This window comes from Halichoerus grypus, chromosome 7 (genome assembly GCF_964656455.1).
Source record: "Halichoerus grypus chromosome 7, mHalGry1.hap1.1, whole genome shotgun sequence".
In the NCBI taxonomy this organism is placed as follows: domain Eukaryota; kingdom Metazoa; phylum Chordata; class Mammalia; order Carnivora; family Phocidae; genus Halichoerus; species Halichoerus grypus.
The window spans coordinates 104,147,478-104,159,561 of record NC_135718.1 but is presented as its reverse complement, the minus strand read 5'-3'; the positions used below and the strand labels follow the sequence as shown (position 1 = coordinate 104,159,561).

Here is a 12,084-nt window from a genome sequence, read left to right as displayed (position 1 = left end):
CAGACTGTGCACATCACAGAGGTAACTTTTGCTCCTGGGACTGCCAAAAATTACAGAAGCAATCTTAATTCATCCTGTATCGAGAGAGCACTGACCTGATTATGTTGACATTGCCTGAGTTCTCTATTTAAGTAGCAAAAATGCGTACAGGCTAGATTATCAAAGTCTAATTTAGGGCTTTAGTGTTTTCCAGGCCTCTCAGTTTTCCTTAGGCACAATAAAGAGGAGCATTAAAGAAGATCCTTCACAATGGAACATCCTTTTCAGAGAGTGAATGGTAGTGAAAAAATCTGAGCGGTAAAGCCACCTACAAACTATATAATCTTGGACAAGTTACTTAATGTCTCTAAGCTTTGTGTGCCTCGTTCTCCCTACTCTGCTACCAAAATGGTGATGTTGGTCCTAATTTTCAAACTTGTTTTAAGATTAGATATTATGTATGCCAATTATAGTGCCTGACACATAGTAAGCATTCAATTCATGGTGGATATCATTAAACCTGGAATTGTGTTGCTTTTTCTCTATAGCATGAGGGCAATAATTCTAGCAACCAGAAGTAGGGCAACTCCTGCAGGCTTCTAAAGTTACCAGGCAGCCAGATCATACATAACACTTCTAAGACAAAGTCATGGTGAACAAATTGGGGTTTAGCAAATCTATGGCCAGCCTTGAAGCTTCTCCACAGGCCATGGAAATTTTAAATCTCTATTACTGAATCATGATCATGATCTAATACTCATTGTAGTGAGTCATAATCAGAATTAAAAGGAAAAATGGGATGGTTAATACTACAGTGCATTTCACCGAATCATTTATGAAAATTACTGCTTCTGACAGACAGACATACATGTATGTATGGGGAGGGCCAAAAAAGTTTGAACACCACTACATTAGAACACACTAGAATTTTAAGAAACTCTAAAACTTCTCACTTCCTGGGAGATGCAGATGAGCAGGAAAGAAGACAGCATCTGACTCTTTTGGAAAGGAATTTTTAGGGCCACAGTGAGAGTTGTCAAAGATAGGCTCTAAAATATGTATATGGGATGAGGATATAATGATCCTAACTTTGATCAATAGGGCTGTGTGAAGCCCAACTACCCTCAGATGACTATAGAAAAAAGTATAACCAACTCACTAGATTATATGAAATCTTCATACAGTAAGTTGCAGGCATTTTTTTTTTTTTAATGACTCTTTTTTTTTTTTTTTTAAGCACTTGAAAAATATAAGAATTAAGGCTCTGGTGAAAGGAATTTTCCTGACTTTATAAATAGAATCTGATATAAATCCTTTTTGTGTGTGGAATTAGAGATTTACATAATTTGAATCCTAATGTGTATAACACAGATGCTATAGTTTGCATTGCTATTTTTGGTTATGAAAAGAAAAACCAGGAGGAGGTCCAAGATGGCGATGTAGGAAGATCCTGAACTCACCCCCTCCCACAGACACACCAAATCCATACTACATATGGATCATTTCCCTCTGAAAGGGATCTGAAAACTAGGTGAACTGATCTCCACAACAAAGGATAAAAGGACCACATTGAGATGGATAGGAGATGCAGAGACAGAGTCTCACAAAATGCCACCCCCCTGGTATGGTGACCCACAAGAGAAAGAGATCTCACGGCATAGGCATTTCTCCCAGAGGAGTAAGGGGTTGCTGCCCCACATCAGCACTCCTGCCTCTGGAATCTGCACCAGAGATGAGCCTTCCAGAATGTCTATTTGCAAAGCCAACAGGGCCAATGTCTTAGGGAGGAGGGGGTGCCAAAGTGCTATAAAAAAACGGAGATTTCTCTCTTGGAGGACTCGTGGTCTTACTTACCCCAAGACCCAGCAAAAAAAAAAAAAAAAAAAAATGCCTAGACTATATGTGAAGGAGACTCATTTTCTGATCTGGAGGCACTGGAAGGAGGGGTGGGGGACAGTTGAGATGCTCTCCAGTGACAGAGATGCTGGTAGCTACCATTATTGCATTCTACACACACTCTGGGGCTGGACACAAAACCCCAACCCCCACAAAGGCTGATGTGCATGGTCTCCACACTTCCTGAGGCCAGAGAGCCTGGGCAGTTGCAGTGCTCCCCTGCTCCCTGGGTAGAGAAGTCACAGACTTCTCTCCCCTCCCTAGCAAAAGTCCACTAAAATGGCAGTTCTACAATCCCCCAATCCCAGGCTGGGGACTGGCCTGAAAACATGTACTAAATGAGATGCCCCCCCCCACCTTGGATCACTGACAGGTCTTGGCACACCCTAAGCAATGGGGACATATCAAGGATAAACCAGGTGGCTTAGACAATCATACAAATTCAAGAGACAGCTAAGAGCTAGGGTATGGCTAAATGAAAAGGATCATCACCTACATGAGACCACTCCCTCAAGACCGAGAGAGGTACCTGTTTTGCCTAATACATACAAACCACAGAAATGCAAGCAAAATTAGGAAACAGAGAAATACGTTTCAAACGGAAGAACAAAAAAAGACCACAGAAAAAGAGGTAATATACCTGATAAAGAATTCAAAGTAATGGTCATAATATACCCACCGAACTCAGGAGGAGACTAGATGAACACAGTGAGAACTTCAAGAAAGAGAAAACATAAGAAAGTACCAAACAATAGTCACAGAGCTGAAAAATACAGTAACTGTACTGAAAAATATATATAGGGGTTCAATAGGAGACTAGATGAATCAGAAGAACAAATCTGCAAGCTGAAATAGAAAGCAATGGAACTCACCCAGACAGAGCAGTAAACACAAAAAAGAATTTTAAAGGGTAAAGATAGCTTAAGGGACCACTGGGACAACATCAAATAACACTCGTATTAAAGAGGTTGCAGAAAGAGAAGAGAAAGAGACAGAAAACTTATTTGAGAAAATAATAGCTGAAAATTCCCTAATGTAGGGAAGGAAACAGACATCCAGTCTAGGAAGCCCAGAGAGTTCCAAGAAGATGAACCCAAGGAGACCCACACCAAGACACATTATAATTAAAATGCCAAAAGTTAAAGATAAAGAGAGAAATCATAAAAGCAGCAAGAGAAAAACAAATTGTTATATACAAGGGAACCCCCATAAGGCTCTCAGCAGATTTGTCAGCAGAAACTTTGCAGGTCGCAAGAAAGTAGCATTGACATATTTAAAGTACTGAAAGGAAAAATCTTCTAACTAAGAATACTCTACCCAGCAAGATTATCATTCAGATGCAAGGACAGATAAATAGTATTCCAGACAAGCAAAAGCAAAAGGAGTTAATCACTACTAAACCAGCCTTACAAGAAATATTAGTGAAACTTCTTTAAGCTGAAAACTAATTGCACTACTTAATAGTAAGAAAACACACAGAAGTAAAAATCTTACTGAAAAAGGTAAATATATAGTAAAAGTAGTGATTAATCACTTATGAAGCTACTAAGAAGGTGAAAAGACAGAAGTGGTAAAAATAACTAAAACTACAACAATTAGTTAAGGGATACACAGAAGATGCAAAGTGACATCAAAAATATTGAATGTGGAGAGGGAGTAAAAGTGTAGTTTTGGAATGTGTTCAAATTTAAGTTGCTATTAACTTAAAACAGACTGTTATATACGTAGGATGATATATGTAAACCTCACAGTAACCACAAAGCAAAAACTTATAGCAAATACATAAAATGAGAAAGGAATCTAAACATAACACTAAAGAAAGTCATCAAACCGTGGCAAAGACAAGAGAAGAAAGGAACAGAGAGGAACTATAAAAACAGCCAGAAAACAATTTAAAAGATGGCAATAAGTACATATCTAATAATAATTACTTTAAATCAAAATGGACTAAGTTCTCCAATCAAAAGACACTAAATGGATAAGAACTAGGACACATCTATATGTTGCCTACAAGAGACTCACTTCAGAAGTAAGGACACACAGAGACTGAAAGTCAAAGGATATAAAAAGATATTCCATGAAAATGGAAATGAAAAGAAAGCTTCAAAACAAACAATGTAATTAAAGACAAAGAGGGTCATTACATAATGATACAGGAGTCAATACAGCAAAAAGATATAACACTTATAAATACATATGTACCCAACACAGAAGCACCAAAATATATAAAGCAAATATTAACAGACCAAAATGGAGAAACTGGCAGCAAGACAATAATAGTAGGAGATTTTAATATCCTACTTATATCAATGGATAGATCATCCAGACAGAAATCAATAAGGAAACACTGGCCTTAAATACCAAAATGCACCAGACAGACTTTATAGATATATACAGAACATTCCATCTAAAAGCAGCAGAATACATATTCTTCTCAAGTGCACATGAAACATCTTCAGAATAGACCACACATTAGAAAACAAAACAAGTCTCAATAAATTCAAGATTTTGAAACCATATCAAGCATCTTTTCCATCCGTAAGAGTATGAAATTAGAAATCAATTACAAGAGGAAAATAAACAAAATAAGTCAAAGAAGAAATGAAAAAAATACATAGAGACAAATATAAACAGAAAAACAACCTACCAAAATCTGTAAGATGTAGCAAAAGCAGTTCCAGGTGGAAAATTCATACCAATATGGGCCTACCACAAGAAAGAAGAGAAATTTAACAAACAATTCAACTTTTCACCTAAAGGAACTAGAAAAAGAACAGAAGCAGCCCAAAGTTAGTAGCAGGAAAGGAATAATAAAGATTAGAGTGGAAATAAATGAAATAGAGGCTAAAAAGATAATAGAAAAGATCAATAAAACTAAGAGCTGGTTCTTTTTTTTTTTTTTTTTTTAAGATTTATTTATTTTAGAGAGAGAGGGAGACAGAGACAGCACAAGTGGGGGAAGGGGCAGAGGGAGAGGAAGAGGGAGGAGACTCCCTGCCACGCACGGAAGCCAACACAGGGCTCAATCTCATAACCCTGAGATCAAGACCTGAGCCTAAATCAAGAATAGGATGTTTAACTGACTGAGCCACCTAGGCACCCCTAAGAGCTGGTTCTTTGAAAAGATAAATGAAATAGACAAACCTTTAGCTAGACTCACCAAGAAAAACAAAAGAAGGCTTGAATAAATAAAATTGGAAATAAAAGTTACAAGTGATACCACAGAAATACAAAGGATCAAAGAGACCACTAAGAATAATTATATACCAAAAAATTGTACAATCTAGAATAAATGGATAAATCCCTAGAAATTTACAATCCTCCAAAACTGACTCATGAAGAAACAGAAAATCTGAATAGACCAACTACTAGTAAGGAGATTAAATCAGTAATCAAAAACATCCCAACAAATAAAGTCCAGGACAAGATGGCCTCACTGCTAAATTCTACCAAACATGCAAAGAAGATTTAATACTTATGCTTCTCAAATTCTTCCAAAAAACTAAAGAGGAGGGAAAGTTTCCAAACCCATTTTATCAGGCCATCATTACACTGATACCAAAACCAGACAAAAAAATTACAGGCCAATAACTCTCAAAGATATAGATGCAAAAATCCTTAACAGAATAATAGCAAACTGAATTCAACAATACATCAACAGGATCATACAGCATGATCAAGTGTAATTTATTCCATGGATGCAAGGATAGTTCAATATCTGAAAACTTATCAAAGTGATACACTGTATTAACAAAATGAAAGACAAAAATCATATGATCATCTCAATACATGCAGAAAAAGCATTTGAAAAAATTCAACATCGATTTAATAAAGTGTGCATAGAGGGAATGTACCTCAACATAATAAAGGCCATATCTGACACAACCACAGCTAATTTTATACTCAATGGTAAAAAGCTAAAAGCTTTACCTCTTAAGTTCAGGAACAAGATAAGGATGCCCAGTATTCCCATTTTTATTCAACATAGCATTAGAAATCGTAGCCACAGGAATTAGGCAAGAAAATGAAATAAAAGGCATACAAATAGGAAACAAAGAAGTAAAACTAGCACTATTTGGAGATGACATTATACTATATATATAAAAAACCCTAAAGATACTACAAAAAAAAACAAAAAAACAAAAAACCCTGTTAGAATTAATAAATGAATTTGGTAAAGTTGCAGGATACAAAATTAATATATGAACATCTGTTGCATTTCTATATACTAATAACAATCAAAGAGAAATCAAGAAGCAATCCCACTTACAACTACATCAAAGAGTAAAGTGCCTATGCAAAAATTTAACCAAGGAAATGAAAGACCTGTATACTGAAAATTATAAGATACTGATTGAAGAAATTGAAGACAACACAAATAGATGGGAAGATATATCATGGATTAGAAGAATTAATATTATTAAAATGTCTATACTACCCAAAGTAATCTACAGATTCAACGCAATCCCTATCAAATTCCAGTGGTATTTTTTCTCAGAACTAGAACAAGTACCTTTAAAATTTGTATGGAACCAGAAAGGAACCCGAATAGCCAAAATAATCTTGAGAAAGAACAAAGCTGAAGGTAGCACACTGCCTGATTTCAAACTATACTACAAAACTATAGTAATCAAAATAGTACAATATTGGCATAAAAACAGACACATACATCAACAGAACTGAACAAAGAGCCCAAGAATATACCCACACATATACACAGAGTCAATTAATTTAAACAAGAATATACAGTGGGGAAAGGACAGCCTCTTCAATAAACAGTGGTGGGAAAACTGGATAGCTATATGCAGAAAGATGAAAATGGACCACTATCTTACATCATATACAAAAATTAACTCAAAATGGATTAACAAATTGAATGTAAGAAACTATAAAACTACTAGAAGAAAACAGGCAGTAAGCTCCTTGACGTAGGTCTTAGCAATGTTTGTTTGAATCTGACTCCCAAGTCAAGGGAAACAAAATGGGACTACATCAAACTAAAATAAACAAATGGGACTACATCAAACTAAAAAGCTTCTGCACAGTGAAAGAAACCATCAGCAAAACAAAAATCCAACCTACTGAATAAAAGAAAATATTTGCAAATCATATATCTGATACAGGGTTAATATCCAAAATATATAAAGAACTCATACAACTCAATAAAAACAAAAGATGCACTCCAATTAGAAAATGGTCAGAGGATCTAAATAGCTATTTTCCAATGATGACATACAGATGGTCAACAGGCACACGAAAAGATGCTCCACATCACTAATCATTAAGGAAATGCAAATCAATACCATGATGAGATATTACATTACATCATTCATAATACCTAATATTAAAAGGACAAGAAATAACAAGTGGTGACTAGGATGCAGAAAAAAAGGGAACCTTCATGCACTGTTGGTGAGAATGTAAATTGGTGCAGCCACTATGGAAAACCCAGAGGTTCCTCAAAAAATTAAAAGTAGAGCTACCATGATACAGCAATTCTACACTACTGGATATGTATCCAAAGAAAATGAAAACACAAATTCGAAAAGATACATGTACTCCTATGTTTGTTTGCAATATTATTGACAATAGCCAAGATATGGAAGAAACAAACCTAAGTGTCCATCAGTGGATGAATGGATATAGAAGATGTGGTATATATACATACAATGGACTACTACTTGGCCATAAAAAAGAATGAAATCTGTTTACAACATTATGGATGAATCTTGAGGATTATGCTAAGTGAAATAAATGAGACAGAGAAAGACAAATAATACATGATTTCATTTACATGTGGAATCTAAAAAACAAAACACAGACTCATAGATAACACAGGACAGATCGGTGGTTCCAGAGGGGAGGGGGACTGGGAAGAGCAAAATGGGTGAAAGAGTTTAAGAAGTACAAACTCCCAGTTATAAAATAAATAAGTCATAAGGATATAATGCACAGCATGGGTAATACAGTAAATAATATTGTATTAATATTACAATATTAATATTGTATTAATAGATGATAGATGGTAACTAGATTTATAGTAGTGACCATTCCACAACGTATGTAAGTTTCAAATCAGTATGTTGAACACCTAAACTAATACTATATGTTAATTACGCCTCTATAAACACACAAAAAACGGAAGAAAAAGGAAAAAAAAAATCTAAATTAAACCACATGAGATTTTTTTTAAAATGAAGCAGCATGGATTGGAAATGCTTGGAATAAAGAAAAAAGTTCTAGCACTAGCAGTAAAAAATTAGGGAAAACAAATGTCTCTGTTATAAAACTAACTATCCTATCTTTTAAGAAACCCTTCTTTAAAACCCTTATGAATTCTACCCTGAACACTCCTCTGTAACTGCTCATTAAGGTTACACTAACCTCTGAATTGACAAGCACAAAAAATATTTTTTTCATATTGTTCATGTTGTATGAAGTGGACAGTGAAAGAGAGCTAACCATTTCTTGGGACGCCTGGGTGGCTCAGTCAGTTAAGTGTCTGCCTTTGGCTCAGGTCACGATCCCAGGGTCCTGGGATGGAGCCCCATGGTGGGCTCACTGCTCAGCAGAGAGCCTGCTTCTCCCTCTCCTCCTTGCTCGTGCTCTCACTATCTGTCTCTCTCTCTCAAATAAATAAATAAAATCTTAGAAAAAAAAAAGCTAACCATTTCTTCTTTTTTTTTTTGTTATGAGAACTTTTATGATCTACTCTCTTAGCAACTTTTGAATACACAATACAGTATTGTTAACTACAGTCACCATGCTGTATGGTACATCCTGAGGACTATTTATTTTTTTATTTCTTTTTTTTAAATTTTATTTTACTATGTTATGTTAATCACCATACATTACATCATTAGTTTTTGATGTAGCGTTCCATGATTCATTGTTTGCGTATAACACCCAGTGCTCCATTCAATACGTGCCCTCTTTAATACCCATCACCAGGCTAACCCGTCCCCCCAACCCCCTCCCCTCTAGAACCCTCAGTTTGTTTCTCAGAGTCCATAGTCTCTCATGGTTTGTCTCCCCCTCCGATTTCCCCCCCTTCATTTTTCCCTTCCTATTATCTTCTTTTTTTAACAAAAGGTACAGGTCTGTGATTCAACAGTCTTACACAATTCACAGCACTCACCATAGCCCATACCCTCCCCAGTGTCTATCACCCAGCCACCCCATCCCTCCCACCCCCACCACTCAAGCAACCCTCAGTTTGTTTCCTGAGATTAAGAATTCCTCTCTCAGTGAGATCATATGAGGACTATTTATTTTATAACCCATTCCTGTTTTCTCAAACCTCTTCCCCCATGGGCTCTATTAATACCTTTTGCCTGATTCCCCTCTTACCTCTTTGCAGCTTCTCAGTCTCCTTTGCCAGCAACTCTTTTTCTGTAAAATTCTTACATGTTCTCAGCCCTTTTTCCTTCTTAACCAACACTCTCCTTGTGTGGTTTTGTACATACAAGGCTTCAACCTTAAGACTGTCACTAATAATTCTCCAATTATGTATCCAATCTCCAGGCCTACATTGTAAATTGCCTACTGAGCAACTCTACCCAGTTCTCCTCTAGGCACTTCAAACTCTGTGTCCTAAAAAACAGACTCATCATCTTTTCCCTAAAGTATTCTTTTCCTCTCATGTTCCTGTCCCACTGTGGGAAATGGTACCATTCTCTATTTAGACCTCCAAGCCAGAAATCTGAGAGTTGTATGCAACCTCCTATCTGTTGTTGTCAAAATCATTTACAAAGCCCTATCCTTTTTTTTATTATTGACCTTCAAATCCATCATCATTTCCCCATTTCTATTTCCCCTACCTTATTTCAGTACCTGAGCTTCTTCTCCCTAGATTATAAACTTTTACTTTATTTTTATTTTTTTTTAAGATTTTATTTTTATTTTTAAGTAATCTCTATACCCAATGTGGGGCTCGAACTGAAAACTCCAAGATCAAGAGTCACACACTACTGAGCCAGCCATGTGCCCATAAACTTTTATTTTAAAAAAGATTGAAAAAAAAAACCAAAACAGATTGAGATATAATTCACTTACCAAAAAAATTACCATTTAAAATATGCAATTCAATGTTTTTTAGCATATTTGCAGAGTTGTGCAATCATCACCACAGTCTAAGTTTAAAACATTTTCATAACCCCAAAATAAACCTCATATCCGATAGTCATGTCCTCCTACCTCCCTCACCCCTCCCAGCCCAAGCAACCTCTACTTTATGTCTCCATAAATTTGCCTATCCTGGACATTTCATATGAACTTATACAATACGAGGTCTTTTGTGACTGGTTTCTTTCACTTGGCACGATGTTTTCAAGGTTTGTCCATGTTGAAGCTTGTACAAGTACTTCATTTCTTTTTATTCCTGAATAATATTCTATTGTATGGATATGCCACATTTTATTTATCCATTCATCACTTTATAGGCATCTAGGTTGTTTCTGCTTTTTGGCTATTGTGAATAATGCCGCTCTGAACATTTGTGTAAAAGTTTTTGTGTGAACGTATTTCCAATTCTCTTGGGTATACACTTAGGAATGGAATTTCTAAGTCATACAGCAATTTTCGGCCCTTTGAGGAACCACCAGACAGTTTTCCAAAGCAGCTACAGCATGTTTACATTCCGACCAGCAGTGTGCGAGGGTTCCAATTTCTCCACATAGTTATGAATACTTAATTTTTTAAAAAATTTTTGTGAGAGAGACAGTGAGAGAGAGCAAGCAAGCATGACTGGGGGGAGGGGCAGAGGGAGAAGCAGACTCCCCGCTGAGCAGGGAGCCCAACAGGTGACTCGATCCCAGGACCCTGGAATCACGACCTGAGCTGAAGACAAACACTTAACCGACTGAACCACCCAGGCACCCGAATACTTAACTTTTTGATTACAGCCCTCCTAATGGGTATGAAATAGTATCTCATTGTGGTTTTGGTTTGCATTTCTCTGATAGCTAATGATGCTGGGTATCTTTTCATGTGCTAGTTGGCCGCTGCTATATCTTCTTTGGAGAAATATCTATACAAATCCTTTGCTCTTTTTTTCAATTGATTTTTTTTTCTTTTTTTTTTTTTTTTCAGAAGACCAATTTTACTTTTACCCACTTATGGTAATATTTGCAATGTCAGAATGTACTTAATATATAATTAAGTAAATCAAATAAGGAACCTAAAAGGAACTGGTCTTCTTGAGTTATTCACAGCACACATTAGAAAATCTAAGAGAGAACACACATTAACAACAACAAAAAAAACCACTGGCAAGCTCAAACCCAAGTTTATATGCTGAGTATTTTTAATGGGTTTAAAAAGCATGCTCAGTTAGCATACAGCCTCTTCTCACTCATAAAACAGATGCATTTCTATCTGCTTGTGTACAGCAAAGGGTTAGAACCTAAATCAACTTACTTATGACTTCAGAAATGTGCTACTTCAAAAATGTATTCCATGGAATTTTTTTCACTGCTCCTACCACTGATTCTTCAAAATAAGCAAAGTACAGAGGGTCTCATCCCTACCCTTGAAACTGTTTTTAAACACCAGCACTTTAAATTGAAAGACAGGCAGAACCCTAGCAATTCCTGTTATAGTGCCTGGACTTAGTCTTAATTATTAATGTTAAGAGTTGAATGTACAACAGAAAATCTATCATTTCTTTATCCTTGGAGAAGAAGGAGGGAGAAAAAGGAGAGGTGGGGGATATGGTGCAGTATTTAGGAGCCAAACAGGAGCACAACTCATCAACCCCGAAATGAAGAACCACGGATCTCATCAATTTTATAATTCATGTTGGATCAAGAAGTTTGGTTCCCCTCTATGTATATCAATGAATTCAAACCTCATACTCTCCAAACTACGAAGATGAATAATGTAAGATAAACTCCAACTGCAACAGTATTTCCCAAGTAGAAAACTGAACACCAAAGGGAATCCCTCCTTCCAACATCTTTTGACATGGTAAGATTTCACCAAAGTAGAAACCTATAATTTAAATATGAAATCGCTTGGCCAAGTAAGAAACTACAGCTGTTATGAGTATTACCTTACATAATCACTATATTACATATTAAACCCAGCATGACATATACTTGCACAATTATGCTGTGAATGATACAGTAGTGATGAAGCCAGTGAAAAATGACTATCTTTAGCCCAAAAAGAGTATGGGGGGGGGCAAGTGAAAACAAGTAGAAAGCACAC

General features: G+C 36.2%; 1 protein-coding gene across 3 annotated transcripts in view; it reads right to left on the bottom strand.

Annotated features, from left to right (window-relative positions):
- Nucleotides 1-12,084, bottom strand: part of RABGAP1L (RAB GTPase activating protein 1 like) — a 748,424-nt gene that overhangs the window by 332,483 nt on the left and 403,857 nt on the right. The gene's annotated exons all lie outside the window — the stretch shown is intronic.